At 37.4% G+C, this 19928-nt stretch overlaps 1 protein-coding gene across 7 annotated transcripts in view; it reads right to left on the bottom strand.

The window, feature by feature from the left end:
- LOC150094689 (cell adhesion molecule Dscam1-like) overlaps positions 1-19928 on the bottom strand; it is a 772561-nt gene that overhangs the window by 319224 nt on the left and 433409 nt on the right. The gene's annotated exons all lie outside the window — the stretch shown is intronic.

Genomic DNA, 19928 nt, shown 5'->3' with positions numbered 1-19928 from the left:
TGCCACCCTTTTTTAATAAATTACTCTGGATTTAGAGAAAGATGTTGAAAGTTTATTTTTCACTTGGTTAGAGTATAATAAATTTAGTTTAATCCTTTATCCAAGTGTGAGCAAACAAAGTTTGCGCCTGAAAGTATCTTCAGGACTGGGGTAAGGTGGTCTGGGTAGTGGCCCTTCCCTTAATGCATAACATTATACATATCTGCAAGGAGATGTGTTTTGCATTATAGGAGATACTGAGACAGGAGTGTTGGTATCTTGCTCCACCTTTGCAACGAGTTGCCCTGGTGTTGTACCACCTTACCCCAGTCCTGAAGATACTTTCAGGCGCAAACTTTGTTTGCTCACACTTGGATAAAGGATTGAACTAAATTTATTATACTCTAACCAAGTGAAAAATAAACTTTCAACATCTTTCTCTAAATCCAGAGTAATTTATTAAAAAACGGTCGCACACCATTTGGCAACTCCTATAGGTAGAAATGACCTGCTAATGCTTCTGCCCTGGTATCTCAACTTGTCTCAACTTGGGCCTGGCTCCCACTGAAGAGACCTCAATAAAGGTCGTAACTAGTCTGGGTAGTGGCCCTTCCCTTAATGCATAACATTATACATATCCGCAAGGAGATGTGTTTTGCATTATAGGAGATACTGAGACAGGAGTGTTGGTAGCTTGCTCCACCTTTGCAACGAGTTGCCCTGGTGTTGTACCACCTTACCCCAGTCCTGAAGATATTTTCAGGAGCAAACTTTGTTTGCTCACACTTGGATAAAGGATTAAACTAAATTTATTATACTCTAACCAAGTGAAAAATAAACTTTCAACATCTTTCTCTAAATCCAGAGTAATTTATTAAAAAAGGGTGGCACACCATTTGGCAACTCCTATAGGTAGAGATGACCTGCTAATGCTTCTGCCCTAGTATCTCAACTTGGGCCTGGCTCCACTGAAGAGACCTCAATAAAGGTCGAAACTAGTCTGGGTAGTGGCCCTTCCCTCATAACATTATATCTCAACTTGGGCCTGGCTCCCACTGAAGAGACCTCAATAAAGGTCGAAACTAGTCTGGGTAGTGGCCCTTCCCTTAATGCATAACATTATACATATCTGCAAGGAGATGTGTTTTGCATTATAGGAGATACTGAGACAGGAGTGTTGGTAGCTTGCTCCACCTTTGCAACGAGTTGTCCTGGTGTTGTACCACCTTACCCCAGTCCAGAAGATACTTTCAGGCGCACACTTTGTTTGCTCACACTTGGATAAAGGATTAAACTAAATTTATTATACACAAAGAAAAGAATTCAGATCTGTAATGGTCGACCAATTTCTAATGGTTCTGCAATCATCATTAAAATCCTATAGATGATTATGCATTTCACTAAAGACATGGTTCGATCACTTGCATTTGGTTGACAAAGTTGGTTGGAAACCTCAACAGACTTCGAACGACAGGATGCTGCAAACAAAACCTCATCAAATGGAATCAGATAATTGTGAGTGTGTGGGACAACCCAGTCCGTGGGCCACCTTCTTTCTTATCCCCTTCTTCAATCACCTTGAACAAAAGAGGACCTTATATCCTGCACAGAAAGAGCAGCTGATTGTGTAAGATACTGGAAGTAACATCTGATCATATTTATTGTATATAACTTATGTATAGTTTCTTTTTTCTTCATATTTTACTTATTATTCTTTGTATAATTCACCTACCAAATTTAAGCTGTTCTCATTTGTAATGTATCCTAATTTGTTGTAAATAATGTTGTACTACTTATTACTGTACCACTCGTGTTTGGATATGAAATAAATAACTAAAGACATAAGGACCTATTAGATTTGTTCTGTATGTCCATAACTTGGGGTGGCAGATTTTATTAAAGTTTTAGAATTTTACAAAACTTATCAGTTTGATCCATTTGATCAGTTTATTAGTAAAATTTTGCAGAATGATCTGAACTGATATTAATAATTCTGTACTTCCTAAATATAATGTAATGAAATTTGATATATAGGATCTCTATAAAATTTTTGATATTTTCATTCTGGTTACTACTGGACCAAATGTAGCAGCAGAATTAAGCAAAACAAAATCATTTGGGTACATAAAACCAAAAATAGTAATCATTTTATGAACATGCTAAAACTTTGACAAATATCAGATTTTTACAGAGCACTAACATCAGTAGAATTCAATAAACAAATTTATCACAAGCATCATGATGGTTTGTACAAAAACAACAAAAATATTAACTAAAAATTCCAACTTTGAACAATTTCAACCCATGCTGTATGTAAATAAGTATATGAATTTGTTGCAATAACATATTTCACCATGTGTGTATACACACACACACACACACACATTTTTTTTTTTTAAATATCAACCTCACACATGCAAGGTCTCATGACCTATAACATGATAGTACCATGAGCAGCCGAGCAATCAAAAAGAAGAAAAGAATCTGCTTATGTTTCTTGAAGAGTTGGAGGTTGCATGTGTTTTGTAGAAAAAAAAACAGTATGGGGAAGAATGTTCAAAGGGACAGGACCGAGTTATACAGAATGAAGGAAGGGGTTCAAAAGCTGGTTCAATGAGTCTAGAGCCGAACATTATATGGATGTTGACTAGTAAAGGCATGTGTCCATACATGATTAGAGGGAGGTAGAAAAATAGCAGTGGCAAGCTCAGTGCAAGATCCATAGAAATACTCACACAAAATACATAATATAGAAATTCAGCATCTATGGGAAAGCAGTTAGAGGGAGTCAGTGAAAGAAGAGTGAACAGTTCTTTTCTGGATACAACCCAGCATTCTGATGCACCAACCCAGATGTGAGAGCAATATTCTAAGGTCAGGTAGATTTGAAATTTAAGAAGTGTTAAGAGTTGAGCAGAAGAGAATTAACATTTTTAATAAAATTAAAAAAAAAAAATAAATAAATAAAAATAAAAAAAGAAGCTTTTTGGAAGCTGAAGAACCTATGGATATGATGATTTTATGCTAGGATAAGCTCAATGTAAAAGTCAGCTGTCAAGAAAAGAAAGCTAACCTTGGTTGGTGAACAGCGTATTATCAAAAGTGAGAGTGGAAAATAAGGCAGGATTGTGTTTTTGGTAGCATTAAACTTCATTAAATTATATTCATCCCCCTCCTCCTCCTCCCCCACACACTTGAGAATGGCTAGGAGATCAGTGTTGAAAGCATTAGCCATAAAAGATCTTGAAGCCTGACTCATCTAAATACTACACATCCATTCCTCTTCACCATTCATGGTTTTGTGAATGGTGAAGAGGAATGGAGTGTATTCTCATCGGCAAATCTTCAAACAGGACTGATTGCGGTATGCAGTGAAGAAGTTGGCTATCAAGTGGCACCATCTTCTGGTCCCTAACACAATATTTTTTTATATCTGAAAATAGTGTGCATTCGACGGCGATTTTCTTGAGTTTGCCAGACAAAAAAACCCAAGTTTCCGGGATAAAAACCACGCTTGCCAGTGCCAAAGATCGACTAACTCGGGAACAGGTTGAAGGCATTAGCTGATTTTTTTAGTATATCCCCCCCCCCCTGGCTTATTACCTCTGTATACGCACATGTACATACTTCTTGCATTACATAATTAGTCTTGTAATACCAGTAAAACAGTTTTTAGCAGTATCTGATATCGATTAGAGCAACGTGCATCTAAGTCTTCATCTGCTATGTATGAGCACGAGTGTTATTCAATTTTAATAAGTGATATTTACAGTTTTCTGCCGCTTGATTTTATTTTTTATCGGTATATGTCGATTTTCTCCAATAACAGCTCAAAATATCATATGGCAGTCCTCCCTTATCTGCGGGTTCACTTCCTGTGGTTTCATTTACCAGTGGTCAATCACGGTCCTAAAATATTAAATGGAAAATTCCAGAAATAAACAATTCACAAGTTTTAAATTGTGCTCCGTTCCGAGTAGCGTGATCTAATTTCGCATTGTGCCGCTTCGTCCTTCCAGGAACATGAATCATCCCTATGTCCAGCCTATCCACGCTGTACTGTATACACTACATGCCCGTTTGTTACTTAATATCTGTCTCGGTAATCAGATCGACTGTCTTGGTATGCCAAAGAAGCTGTAAAGTTCTTCCTTTAAGTGAAAGGGTGCAAGTTCTGGACTTCATGAGGAAAGGAAAAAATCGTATGATGAAATTGCAAAGATTCCATTCATCGTTTTCTGGTAGCATCCTCTAGCAAGAGGGTTGCAGCAGATGAACAGCTCTTCACCATTTCTCTCGGTCTATCTCCATCATTCTTAAACCAGTCCATTCCGCGATGTCATTGAATCACTCTTTAGTTGGACTTCCACATCTTCTCTGCCACTCAACTTTCCCTTATAATATAGTTCTTGTCAGGTGTCCCAAAGAACCTCTCAGAAGATGTCCTGCAAATCTGGTCTTTCTTTGCATAATGTTCTTAAACAGTGTTCTTTCCATCCCAACTCTTCTTAAAACTTCTTGATTTGATATTCTCTCTTCTTTTCCATCTTTCTATAACACCACATTTCCAATGAATTAATTCTTTCCATATCTCTCTTTCTGAGTGTCCATGACTCACTTCCATAACTTGCAATACTCCAAACTGTTGCTTTAACTATTCCAACTCTAACACCTATTTTAATATTCTTGTTTATTAAAATTCTCATTTCCGTAAATGCCGATTTAGCTTTGCCTATTCTATTTCTAATGTTGAACTTTGAAGTTCTTTTTTCTGAGATCCAGCTACCTAAATATTGAAATCTTTCCACTTCTGCTAAAAATTTTTCCTCCACATCTTATCTTTACATTATCTCCTATTTTTCTGCTCATTATCATTATCTTGGTCTTCTTTGTGTTAATCCTTAGTCCGTACTCTTTATAGGAGTTTTCAATTCTTTGAACAATTCGTTGTAATCCATTTTCACTTTCTGCCAGCACCACTACATCATCCTCATATCTTAAGTTATTAATGATTCTTCCATTTATTTTTATTCTGTCTTCTACATCCTCAATTGTCTCACTAAGCATCTGTTCACTATAAATGTTACACAATAATGATAACTTGCATCCCTGTCTAACTCCTCTCTCTCTACCAGGAATTCTCCTGTTTCCTCTGCATTTACACATACTGACGCTGTTTGTGTCCAATATAATCTCTTTAAAATTTCCAAGTCATAAGAATCGATATCAATATTTTCTAGAATGTCAAAAAGCCTTTATGTTTCACTGTATCAAATGCCTTTTCAATGTTTAGAAATCCCCAAAACAACTTTCCACCGTTTAGTGTTTTCTTCCCAATAATTCTTAGACAAGTTACAGCCTCTCTAGTTCCTCTGTTGCTTCGGAATCCAAACTGTTCCTCATTCATTCCTTTTTCTATTTTACTCTTAATTCTCTCCAAAATTATTTGTGCCAGAATTTTTACTGTGTGAGTTATAAGACTTATCGTTTTAAAATTGTTACAATCTAAAACTCCCATCTTTTTTGGAATGGGGATAAAAATTGATCTTCTAAACTCCTCTGGTAATTCTTGTCCCTCATAAATTCACTTAATAATTTGCCATTACACCTTCACACCTTTTTCACCTATATTCCTTATAAGTTCTATCTGTATACCATCTATTCCAGGGGATTTTCCTTCTTTCATCTTTTGAATTGCTAGATTCAATTCCTCCCTCATGATGTTTGGCCTCTGCCCACTATGCTATTTTATTTGATTTTCTCCTCTTTCTCTGTCTCCAGAAAGTTTACTTACATATTTTTCCCATCTTTGTAATATCTTCTCTTTTGCTATCAGAATTTCACCTCTTTCATTCTTCACTGCTGCAGTCCTTTGCATCTTTCTCCTTCCTGTCATCATATTAATGTTTTTATAAACGCTTTTTATGTCATTTCTTTCTGCCTTTGGTGTTGTATCTTTACTTATTTCATCTAACCACTCTTCCTTTTTCCTTCTTAGCTCTCTCTGTATCTCCCTACACAAGTCTTTATACTGCTTTTTTTTTCTCCTCTGTTTTTTGCTATTAACTTTCTTCTTTGCGTTATTTTCCTCAAAATATTTTCCGTCATCCATGGTTTCTTTCTTTTCTCTCTTTCCTCTTCTTTTTTGACTAAATGTAATTCTGTAGCAGTAATTATGCTTTCCTTCAGAATCTTCCATTATTCACTTACATCATCACTTTCCTGTATATTTCTCTCATTCATTTCTTCCTCTACTTTCTTTGCGAATTTATTCACCATATTTGATGTTTTCGGCTGCTCTATGTTAAATGATTTGTTTTGTTTCCCTGTAGTTTACTTTTATTAGATTAATTTTCATCTTAGTTGACAACAATATATGATCTGTATTACAGTCTGCTCCTGGATATGTTGTCACATCTTTTATAATGTTTCTATATCTTTTGTTTATCAAAACATAATCTATCCGATTTCTTCTTTCTCACAGATAGTTATCCCTTAATAACAGCATAAAATCCAATTCCTTCCTCCCATGTGTCCTCTCCTCCTGCCAATCAGTGTTACCATAGTTGTAATCTCCCATAATAATTCCCCTCCTTCCACTCATTTCTTCTATTTGCTTATGCATACTATCTCCACCACCTATTCCATCACTTAGTCTATAGCAGCACCCAATTGTATATTTTGTTCTGCTAGCCTCAATCTCACACCAAATGGCCTCAAATGTGCTCTTTTCTCTATCCTGCAATTCAACTTCTATTCTCTTTGGCTGCAGCTCATCAGCTGTCATCAATAATACTCCTCCCCCCATTTTATTCTCCCTGTCACTCCTGAACACACTATACCCCTCACATTCAATCCCACTAACTATATCATCTTCAGTCAGCCATGTTTCACTAATGCCAATAACCTGTGGTCTGGAAGTGCCAACCAAGGTCAAAAATTCTTCCTTCTTGTTACTAATACTTTTAGCATTAGTATACATGAATTGCAGAAGATCATTAGTCCCATCCCTACCTTGATGCCTTATACTAACTATCCCATTCTGATTTGTTGTCCTTCTTATTCGCTTGGGCATGTTATACTCATTCATACACACAACTACCTCCCTAAGCTCTGCATATCTACTCCCCCCCTTTAATAAATCTAGTTTCCCTGAATTTGCACATCCACCACATTCAGCAACACTTTTTCAAGTCTCCTTACACCGAATCCATTCAAATGCAAACCATCCATCTTATATAGATCCTTTTGCCCATCGAACTCACTCCACATGTCCACAAATTCCACACCACTCATCCTGCATAACCCGCACATAAAGTCATTAGCAATTATGGCCCTCCTTCTAAACTCTTCACTGTTCACTGTCATATCATGGCAACAGACTAACCATCCTAACTCTCTCACTCTTATATACATATATTGTATATATTATCTTATATATTGTATATATATAATGTGCACCTGACGAAGGCTGTCAAAAAGTTGAAACTAGTTGTGTAATACTAATAAACATTTTTCCATTTCTCTCAGTTTAAGTCATTCAATTCTTTTTTTAAAATATGTATAACAACCGAGTAAATCAATCTTCATACATCTATAGCCCTTATGACAAGGCTTCTCTTAATAATATAAGAAATTTCCAGAAAATGCTGAAGAATATAGGCCTGAACATCAACAGGTTAGTGTTCCTAAAATGCTGTAAGTTCCATGCTGTGTTTCCTAAGTTTATATCCTTTAAAGAAAACATTATAATGGAACGGGCCAAAAGGATTTATTACAAAACAAAGTTAGATCTTCTCGCTGAGAGAATATTCGACACAAAACACACTCTCGGTTTTTTATTTAACATAAAAAGTGCATTAAATCAAAAAATTTAAGAATCTCTAGATAGTGACAGTTGGTATATCTCATTACAATGTGTAGTGAATCTCAAGCAACCAAAATTCAAAATGACAACAAACTAAAACTTATTAGAAAATCTGAAGCCTTGAAAAGAGTACAAAATAATCTGAATTTCTCGAAACCTCACATCCATCCTGACAAAGTTGTGAACAAGTGGTGCTAGAGTTGCCGTAGCACGTGACGGGGAATTTGAGCTGTGCTGAAGAAAGTGCTTATTAATTGGTGGATAGTCCGTTTTTTCTACGTTTTTGTAGTGCTAAGTTGTTTTCTGGAATACGAGTGTCCATCAGTGGTTGTTTTTTGAAGTTAGCTGTTGTCATGATATTGTGTATTTAGGTTACTGAGAAGATGGGGTCAGAATCGAATGGATAATGGTGGAAGACAAGATGAAGGATAAGTTTTCATTATTTAGATATTTCATTTTATTTATTTATTTATATCTAGTGTACTTAAATGTTCTGTTTGAAATTGTTTGTACTTTTTCTTATAGTTATACTCCCTGATACTTATACAGCATTTTTTTTACACTAATTAGCAACACTATTTTAAATAATGGCAGCAGCGGCAGTTAAAATTACAAATGGCGTATTGCCAAGTCCCCCACCACCACCATTTAAGGACTCTGTTGGATTCTGATTATGTAGATATTAGAGTAATTATTATTTGCTCAGAATCCAACATGATCTTCCATCACAAAGGCTACATTTGTAAATATTATTTAATGTAAATAACTTAAATTATAATTTGATATCATGTAATTACCTTAATTATATCTAATATTTAATTGTTTAATCAAAGATATGTGTTAATAGTAATAAGATTCTGTATTAAATATTATTAAGCTATTTTATTTATTGTTATGTCAATATTATAAGAACTTGTATTTGTAATTTAACTACGCATTTATTGAAATGCAAATATTCTATTTATTCTTGTTTGTGAAAGTTTAACGTTATGTAATAACTGAATGTAGTTGTATAGCCTAATGTAACATTCGCGAGAATGTTTACGTTTATCGGTTGTCATAGAGACGTGTGAAATAAACGAACGTGAGTGGAACAGAGCGTGGACTAAATAAAGAGGAGAAAATATATACGTAGTAGGAGAGTTGGGACGGAAACTTGGAAGCGAAAGGAAGCAAGGGCATAAACTAGAGAAGTAGAAGTAAATGAAAGTTCTTAAGGGCAGGAGTTAAGAGGATAATTTTTATAAGTGAGCAAGGACGAAGTGAATTTTATAGTTAGCTGAAAGTGAAGCCAGCAGTAATAATAAACGGGAAATTGATGCTGTAATCGGATAATATAAAAAGCTGGACGTTCGGAAGAATTCTGAATAAACCCAGTTGGTCTAGAATTGCGGCTTATTTCCGATTTGCCCTAAGGAGAACTGCACAGTGTTTTAATTAGTTTATGAGTGGTAACAAGGATAGTTGAAGTACCCTGCAGTCGATGTCTGGATTTCTGAAGCGCGATTGATAGTGTTTTAATTATAACTGTGGATAAGTCTTGTAGATGTGTTCTTAAGTGAAATAAAAATAATTTAAAAGTTTGCTCACAACGTATTTGATGTACTAGGAACTATTTCCGGTAAGGACTATCTTAGTGTATTATTTCAATGCTTGAAGAATTGAGTGTTAATTACGCTACACTTAACCTAACCTCAACTGTGGAAACTCTTCGTGATTGAGAGTTGAAGTTAAGAATTGTTAGAGAGATATTTTCAACTATTAATGCCTGCGATATTTTGAACTTATAGCATGACTGAGAAGTGTGTGAAAACTGACTAGATAGGAAGTTCTATTATATTTATATATGTGTAGAACTTTGTAACTCAGAAGCTGAGAAAGTGTATGTGAAGGCTTGGAAGGTTGAACTAATGTGATTGACTTGGCTTAATGTTTGACTTGTTTTTATTGTTTAAATTAGAAGTAGAATTTATGTATGTGTTATATGACCTATATTAAATGTTTCATTTGTTAATCTAACTATTGTATTTGCCTGAATTTCTTTTTACTGCACCATTCACAAAAATTCGAATCTAGCGGGAATCCCAGAAAGAGAATATATACTTCGGCCTGATTGAATGAAAGACTACTAACTAACTTTGAATTGATCCTACTATTTCATATAGACTTATCTAAGGATAGAGTGGCACAGTATAATAGAAATTTCTCTACCCTTGAATTAGTGATCAATTTACAATTAGTTGTGTTTTATTTTATGAAAGTGACTAGTAACAAGATGGCGGATTAGAACACAACATGAAAATAGAACGTCGCGACAACTCCATTTTGCGCGATATCATACAGGATTTTGTAGCATGCGGGACTTGCGGAATGTATGCGCAGCAATTGTATATGTGGCAGGAGGAAAACGCATATGTGGCAGGGGGAAAACGCATATGTGCAAAATGCAGGCAATGGGAGGAACATCGTGATTTAGAAATGACCATAACTGACCTCGTTGAGTCAGAGACGGGAGATTCTCCACATAGAGAGATGACGGGTACGATAGAGGGCGAGAGAAGTATGAATAAAATAATAAGAGTGGGGGGGTATGGAAAGGTTGAATGATCCAAAAGTTTTAGGAAATAGTCTCAACTGGGAGGATGAATGGCAAACAAGAATGGCTCACTTATAGAGAGAGATAGATGAGCTGAAAGAGCAGGTGGAATGTTTGGAGAATGAGATGAGAAGTGTGAAAGATGAAATTAAGCGAATGGAAGAGACGAATGCATGGTGAATCAGAGGAAGAGTGAGAGAGAGTTATGGAAATGAGAGAAGAGGAGAGAATAGGAACAATAATAGAGGAGACGGACTGAGAGAGAGTTATGAGAATGGCAGAAGAAGAGAGAATAGGAACAGCATAAGAGAGGGAATGAAAGAGAGTTATGGGAGTGATAGAAGAGGAGAGAATGGGAACAGTAGCAGAGAGTTGTATGAATGATAGAAGAGGTGAGAATAGGATAAGTGGAAGAGAGGGAATGAGTGTCAGATATAGGAATGATAGAAGAGGAAAGAATGAAAACAGCAGGAGAGAAGGAATGACAGGAATGCAAGGGAGCACAGGGACTAGAGATACAGTGATGTCAGGAAGGCAGGTAAGTAGGGGAGCACAGAGAGAAACGGTTACAAGAGAGAGAGAGAGTGAGGGATGCATGTGAGCAATCGAGGAATATGGTGGTAAGAGATGTAATGTATGGGGGACTCAATGATCCGTGGTGTTCAAGATAGGATGCGTGAGGAGTGTTTGCCAGGAGGAACGATAGAAAGTGTGGCCATGGCAATTAAGAGAAGTGAAAGGGTGGATGAGATGATTGTGATGGTGGGAACAAACAACTTGAGTGGTGGTGTAAATAGGGCAGTGAGAGATATGAGATTCTTGCTTGAGGCTATACAAAAGAAGACACACAGAAGAAAGATAGTGTGTGTGTTGCCTAGGTATCATAACGTCGAGCTGAGCAGAAGAGCAGTGATATTGAATGGCATAATATTGAGAATGTGTCAAAAGACAGGATTCGAATATGTCGATGCTTGGAGTGCATTTGAGAGCAGAGAGGAACTGTATGCAAGAGACCACCTGCATTTGAATGAGGAAGGATGCAGGCATCTGGAGAGATTGCTGTTCTGAACGAGTCAGTGTGTCCCAGTGTGGATGGTAGCAGGGGTGGCCTCTTGTGAAAATGGGTACTTGGGAGAAGGGGGACAACGTCAGGTAACGCTGAGCACAGTGGACTTCTAGAGGGGATAATGCTGGGTATAGAAACAATGGCATTTTTATGCTTTATACCAATGCTAGGAGTATTCGGAATAAGGGAAAGCAATAATTGGTGGCATGGATAGCATCAGCCTGGCCAAAAATTATTGGGATCACAGAGACGTGATTGACAGAAGAGGATATAATAACAGGAATAGAAGTTGCTGGGTACAGCATTTTTTGGCAGAATAGGAAGGGAAAGCGTGGTGGTGGAGTACTGTTTATAAGTGATGACCTATGTCCTCTAAGAGTGGAGGCTTTGGAAGGCTGTAACACTAATTTTGAAAGCATATGATGTGAGGTGGAGGTGGGCAAAACAGGATATTTAGTGGGGTGTTGCTACAGACCAAGGAGCACAGAGGGCGGGGACCAGGAGATGTTGAGACAGTTGAGTGTGGCAAGTGCAAGAAGAACGACTGTTATGGGAGATTTTAACTACAGCAGTATAGATTGGGGAAAGGAAGACACATGTAACAATAAGCATATGGAATTTCTAGAATTCTTGAGGGACAAATGTCTTGGGCAACACGTGACAGAGGGAACAAGAGGTTCAAGAGTTTTGGATTTGGTTATAGCATCAGAAGAGCTGATAATAACTGAGATGACATCTCTCCCACCAGTTGGACAGAGTGACCATATGGTTTTGACGTGGAAAATGAATAGACATGCAGGAGTATCAAGGAGACGAGCACGTATGCAGTATTATAAAGCGGGTGATTATAATAGTCTTAGAATTCAACTTGGGGAAGTTTCGTGGAGGGAATAATTGGAAGGCCGGGATATCATTAGTGGTTGGGAAATTGTGAAGGAATATTTGTTAGCAACAATGGTAAGCTGTATTCCACGAGTGAAGAAGACACAATTTGGAGTAAAGTGGATGACAAACAATATTAAACAGGAACTGCATGTGAAAAAGAGGCTATGGAAGAGATATAAGGAGACAGGTGAAGAGTAGATGCATGAAGAATATAACACACAGGCCAAAAGAGCGACTAGTATGGTAAGGAAGGTGAAACTGGAATAAAAGAAAAGATTGGCCCTTAGATCCAAGGAAAATCCTAGGGAATTTTTTAGCTATGTGGCCAGTAGGAGGAGAAATGACTGTGGAAGAATGACATTGGATAAAAATGGGAATAGAGTGACTAATGCAGAGGACATAGTGGAATTGTTCAATGAACACTTTATTGGAGTATTTCAACCTGGAGGAGTCAATTTGAATATTAGAGGGATAGAGCAGGTTCGAGGTTTAGCGGTGTAGAAGGAGAGTGTGTTCCACATACTGAGTACTCTGGATGTTAGTAAAGCTGTGGAACTGGATGGTATTTCACCACAAGTTTTGAGAGAATGTGCTAAGAAACTGAGCACTCTCAAAAAACTAGAATGTGCTAAGGACCAGATCAAGCCAGGCTCTTGACCTGGCTTTACAATGCTGCGGGAAAGGTGCCCACGGAATGGAAGGAAGGTAAGATAGTGCCATTGCATAAGGGCGGTAGCAGACTGGAAGTGTGTAATTATAGGTCAGTTTGTGTGTCATCAGTAGTTAGTAAGATCTTGGAGAAAGTCCTGAGGGACCATATACAGCATTGGGCAGATGAGGGTAATGTTATCAGTTAGAGTCAACATGGATTTGTGAAGGGGCTCTCTTGTTTTAGCAATATGCTAGCCTTTTATGATAAAGTTACAAGAGCATTAGATGAGGGAAAGGTATATACTACCACTTTCCTTGACTTATCAAAGGCATTTGACAGGGTGACACATGATAAGCTGATATTCAAGTTGCAGCACATGGGTCTGGATGTCCGATTGGTCAACTGGATTCAGGATTAGCTGTCCGATAGGTATAAGAGAGTTCTGTATGGTGGAGCAATATCAAAGAGGCAGAAGGTTACAAGTGGGGTTCCACAGGGCTCAGTACTGGGACCTATATTGTTTAACCTTTATATTAATGACATTGTCCATGGATTGCAAGGGGATATTCGGTTGGTTGCAGATGATGCAAAGCTGGGAAGGGTTATTAGTAATAGTGCAGATGTGGTAGCCCTGCAAGAGGATTTGAATAAGCTAGATAGATGGGCAAATGAATGGGGGTTTCAGTTTAATGCAGCAAAATGTAAGGTCTTGAGGTTTGAGACACATTGATGGGCACTGCATACTCTATGGGAGGAGTTAAACTGGAGGAAGTAGAGAAACAAGAGATCTGGGTTTGATGATTGATAGAAACCTGAAATTTAGGGGACATATTGCAAAGGTAGTGAAGGTAATGCAGAGGATTGCTGCAATAATGAGAAGGACAATGACCTGCAGAGATAAAATGGTTATCATTCCGTTATATAAGACTCGTTCAGACCACACTTAGACTATTGTTCTCAGATCTGGTCCCCAGTATTTGAAGGAGATAAATTAACTGTGGAAAGGGTACAAAGATGGATAACAAAGATGGTGTCGGGACTGTACAATGTTAGTTATGAGGATCGGCTTAGGGAGTATGGACTGCAGAGTTTGGTGGATAGAAGGAGGAGGAGTGATGTGATTGAGATTTTTAAACTGTTGAGAGGTGATTACAGGGTTGACACTGGGGGAGTTCTTTCACTTGGTTGAACAGCGGGAAGGAGTCATAACAAGGGGCCATCCCTGGAAGTTACGAAAGGAAACTGTCAGAAAGAGGGTGAGGAGTGGTTTCTTTGCATGGAGGGTGGTTGAACCATGGAATGCATTGCCTGATGGAGTTGTGAGAGTGAGAACGGTCAATGCATTTAAGGAGTGGTATGATAGACTTTGTGTTTTCTAGGTGGGACCTCCCTCGATGAGTCTTGATAGACTTGTGTTTCTTAGAAAGGACCTCCCACAACGAGTCTTTTGACTCCATGGAGGCCTGAATAATAATAATAATATTAATAATAAATCAACTTACAATCTTTCAGATGCAGAAAAAAGTATCCTCAGTAAAAGATTAAATTTTATTCCATCTCCCAGATCTATCCCAAAAGAATCACTCCTTACTAAGATAGAAAAAGCTACCTCCTTTCTGACTTCACAAGATGCAAAACTATTGAATCCATTTTTATCATGAACAACACAAAATCCCCTACAGATAACATCTCTTCATCGGAACGAGAGGCTCTTAAGAGGTTACGAAATAACAAAAATATAATTATTCTTCCTGCAGATAAAAGCAACGCCACAGTTGTTCTTAACTTTGAAGATTATAAAAATAAGATGTTTGAATTGTTATGGAGTGACACTTACTCAATCCTCGAGCGAGATCCCACTCATGAACTCCAAAACTGGACCAACAACCTATTGAACACTACCCTAGAAACATTCGCCTTTCTCTTCGCTCTCTTCATCTACTTATTCCATGTTTATATGGAGTCCCCAAGATCCACAAGGAAAATACCCCACTTCGTCCTATCGTCGAAGGTATTGACTCTCCAACATATGATCTTTCAAAATATCTGGCAAAATCTCTCAAATGTTTTTCTGGCAAGTCATCATCTTTTATTAATAACTCTGAGGATTTTGTGTCATATATTAAAGATATTATTGTCAAGGAAGATGAAATCATGGCTAGCTTGACATAGCCTCCTTGTTCACAAATGTTAGTTTGTGAACAAGGAGGCTAAGTTCTGATACTACTCAAGGATAAATTATCTAAAAAGATCTTAGCCTTACTTACTCATTGCATCAAGTCTGGATACTTTAAATTTCAGGATACCATCTATAAACAAACTCATGGTCTTTCTATGGGTAATCCTTTATCTCCTGTACTTGCCAACATTTATCTTGAAGATTTGGAAGTTAAAGCTATCTCTTCCTATCCCTTAAAACCAAGAATTTCGAAACGATATGTTGATGACATTTTCCTAATTTGGAGCCATGGCCGTGATTCTCTCCTCGATTTCCTTGAACATCTAAATGGTCAACACCGAAATATTAAATTTACAGTTGAGTTTGAAGCTAATGGTTCCCTTCCTTTTTTAGACGTCAAACTGACCCGTTCTTCAGAAAAACTAAAAATCTCGATCTACAGAAAACCTACCACACCAATAGATATCTCCATAGTCAATCCATCATTATCCTCCTCAGAAATTTGGAATAATTTCTACTTTGGAACATAGAGCTCACTCTCTTCTTGATGACCTGATTGAACTTCATAAAGAAATCAATTTTCTTATATCTACTTTCAGACTAAATGGATATTCTCAAAAAATTACTAAAAAATTCCTATTTAATCTTCCTAGTCGCCGTAATGAAGAGATGAGTAATGTAAAAGGCAATACCTCTATACCATACATAAGCTCTATTTCTCCCAAATTAGCCAAGGTTTTCAAAAAATACAACATAAGAACTTTATTTACTCCTCTTTCAAAAATCTGTTCTCTAGTAAGCCATCAAAAACCTAGTCATCATAATCTTAAATATCCCGGTGTTTATCAGATATGGTGTGACTGTGACATTCCTTACTTTGGCCAAACAGATAAGTCAATCGAGTTACGCATTGAGGAGCACAAGAGAGACATCTCTTACAAGAGAACATGTGCCAGTACTTTATCTAGCCATGTTCTATTTTCGGCCAAATTCTGATGAATTCCATAGTCATACAATCCTTTGGGACAAATCTAACAACATTTTCCATTGCCATGACGAATTGGAGAAGAAGATTATAGAATCTAAGGAAATCATCCTCAACCCTATACATCTAAACAACAACCTAAGCTACAACCTTTCAGACTGTCATTCTGCTGTGATCAAGACTCACGAGATGCTATACACATGCACAGGTCTAACAATGTAGCCAACGAGGGAACAACTTTGAATACGTTGACTTCAACGTTTTAAGGTTAAATATATACATTTACTTTCCGTGATGTTTACAGTTTTTACTTCCATGTTTAATGGTTATTTCTTTTATAATATGCAGCTGACAAAGGCTGTCAAAAAGCTGAAACTAGTTGTGTAATACTAATAAACCTTTATCCATTTTTCTCGGTTTAAGTCATTCAATTCTTTTTTAAAATATGTATAACAACCGAGTAAATCAATCTTCATACAAACACACACACACACACACACACACACAAATATATATATATATATATATATATATAATACAGTGTTTATATAATGTTTATATATATTTAGCATTTAGTTTAGCAGTTCCTCGGCAGTAAGGAATGATGGCGACCGCAGATGCAATCACAAATGGCGTGTCACCAAGTCCTCTGCCATCTAGAAACTCTATTATACGTAACATAATAAAGGACTTTGCAGCATGCAGTGCTTGCGGCATGTATGTGTCCTGGAAGTTGGATATGTGGGGGGTGAGAGAAGGGGGGGAGTGCATATATGTGCAAAATGTAGGTAATGGGAGGAATTCAATGAATTAGATATTTCGCTAACCAACCTAGTTGTGTCAGGGATGAGAAATGAATGTCAGGAGACGAGTAGTATGATAGGAGAGAATGACAAGCAAAATATGAATGAGAAAATAAGAGTCAGGAGTGTGGAAGGCTTGAATGACTGTGAAGTTTTTGGAGATGGTCTTGATTGGGAGAATGAATGGCGAATAAGAGGGGCTAACTTGCAGAGAGGGATAGATGAGCTGAAAGAGGAGGTGGAATGTTTTGTGAATGAGATGAGAAGTATGAAAGATGAGATTAGGAGAATGGAAGAGATGAATGCAAGGTGAATCAGAGTAGGAGTGAGAGAGAGTTTTGGGAATGATAGAAGAGGAGAGAATAGAAACAGTAGGAGAGAGAGGGAATAAGAGAGAGGTTTGGAAATGATAGAAGAGGAGAGTATAGAAACAGTAGAAGAGATGGAGTGAGAGAGTTATGGGAATGATAGAAGAAGGGAGAATGGAAGCAGTCAGAGAGAGGGAATGAGAAGAATGCGAGGGAGTGCTGGAACCAGGGTAGAATGATGCCAGGACAGCAAGTAAGTAGGGGAACACAGAGAGAAATGGTTAGAGGAGAGAGAGTGAGGGATGCAGGTGAGCAATCAAGGAACAGTAGTAAGAGGTGCGATGTATGGAGACTCGATGATTTCTGGTGTGCAAGATAGGATGTCAGAGGTGTGTCTGACTGGAGGGATGATACAAAATGTGGTTACGGTAATTAAGAGGGGTGAAAGGATGGATGAAATGATTGTAATGGTGGGTATGAATGACTTGAGAGGCAATGTAAATGGGGCAGCAAGAGATCTGAGATTCTTGCTTGAGGTTGTGCAAAAGAAAATGTAGAGAGAAAAAATTGTGTGTATGTTGCCCAGGTATAATAGTGACAAGCTGAGCAGAAGAGCAATAATACTGAATAGCATAGTAGCCAGAATGTGTCAGAAGAGAGGATTGGAATATGTGGATGCTTGGAGGGCATTTGAGGACAGAAGGGAACTGTATGTGAGAGACCACTTGCATCTGAATGAGGAAGGACAAAGGCATCTGGAGAGAGATTGCTGTTTTCTGAAAGAGTCAGTGTGTCAATGCAGGGAAACTAGAATTCCCAGGGTGGATGGTAGTAGGGTGGCCTCTTGTGGGAATGGGTGCTTGGGGGAAGGGGGGATGACATCAGGTAATACTGAGTCCAGTGGGAGTCAAGAGGGGACAATGATAGGCATAGAAGCAGTGACATTTTTATGCTCTATACTAATGCCAGGAGTATCCGAAATAAAGGAGATGAATTGGTGGCACTGATAGCATCAGCCTGGCCAAGAGTATTTGGATCCCTGAGATGTGGTTGATGGAGGAAGATATAATAACAGGAATTGAAGTGGCATGGTACAGCATTTTTCTGCAGGATAGGAAAGGAAACATGGTGTGGTGGAGTACTACCTATGAAAAGTGATGACTTATGTCCTCTAAGAATGGAGGCTTTGGAAGGCTGACACTAATGGTTTTGAAAGCATATGGTGTGAGGTAGAAGTTGCCAAGACAGGATATTTAGTGAGGGTGTTGCTACAAACCAGGGAGCACAGAGGGTGGGGAGCAGGAAATGTTTAGGCAGCTGGGCTTGGCAAGTGCAAGAAAAATGATTGTTATGAGAGATATTTACTACAACAGTATAAGCTGGGAAGAGAAAATGCATGTAGTAATAAGGGGATGGAATTTCTAGAATTCTTGAGGGACAAATGGCAACATCACAAGGTTTTTGAATGATGCACAGCCATACAAACAAATGGTATTCAGAGCAAGATTCTCTACAATAGGTTATATCCATGCTATTAACTAAGTAATAGTAAAAGTAAATGAATATATTTTTTCTGCATATTTAGTGTTCATAGATTTTGAAAAAAAGCCATGGATTCTCTATATCCGTCAGAAATAAAAAAAACAGTTTAAAACAACAAGCCACCCCAATATAATTTTTCAGATTATTAAAAACTGTATATCAAAACTCAACAGCCAGTATAACATTAGAATATCAAGGAAAGGAATTTGATATTGGGGAGAGGAGCAAGTCAAAGAGATCCAATATCACCTAAATTGTTTTCTGCTACATTACAAGACTTTAAAACACCTCATTGGAAAATTATGGAATTAACATCACTTTAACATTAACATCACATTAACAACTGTTTCACAGATGACACTGTTCTTTCAGCAAAAAATAAAGAAGATCTCAGGAAATGCTAAATTACCTTGATAGAAAAAGCAGGAAAAAAGTTTAAAGATTAATCTAACTAAAAAGAACTAATGACAAATTCAGATAAAATTGAACTAAAATTAACAGACAATCGTATTGAAATTGTGGAGGACTATATTTACCTTAGTTAATTAGTTAGTTTTAAGGAAAAACAAGATAAGGAAATAGGTTAGAGAATCACAAAAAAAAAGCATTTTGGCTGTATAATGATTATCTGTTAGGAGAAGAAAGCTCTTTAATATATGAATTATTCCCATGTTTACCTATGGAAGTGAGACATGGGTAACAACTAAAAAACAGGAAGACAGGTGTGTGTGGTACAAAGAGCATTGGAGAGAAGAATGCTCCACATAACAAAGAGATAGAATAAGAAATACTAGAATCAGAGATGATTAGAGTAGAAGATATTGTGAAGTATTGTAAAATATATCAATTGATATGGGCACTCCATAGTAGCAGACTGCCTGACGAAAGGTGGACAAAATTTAGCACTAAGTGGATACCAAGAGAAGGAAAGAGAAAGAATAGTCACCAATGAACAAGATGGAGGGATGATCTATAGCAGTTGGACATGACATGGCAGACATTGGCTAAAGACAGACAGAACTGGAAAGTTAATAGGGAAGTCTATATCCAGCAGTGGATGGAAAGA

Source organism: Typopeltis vanoorti, chromosome 21 (assembly GCF_054136105.1).
Source record: "Typopeltis vanoorti isolate ZY-2024b chromosome 21, IOZ_Tvanoo_1.0, whole genome shotgun sequence".
NCBI lineage: Eukaryota > Metazoa > Arthropoda > Arachnida > Uropygi > Thelyphonidae > Typopeltis > Typopeltis vanoorti.
The sequence above is the reverse complement of the archived record's forward strand: the minus strand, read 5'-3'. Positions and strand labels throughout refer to the sequence as shown.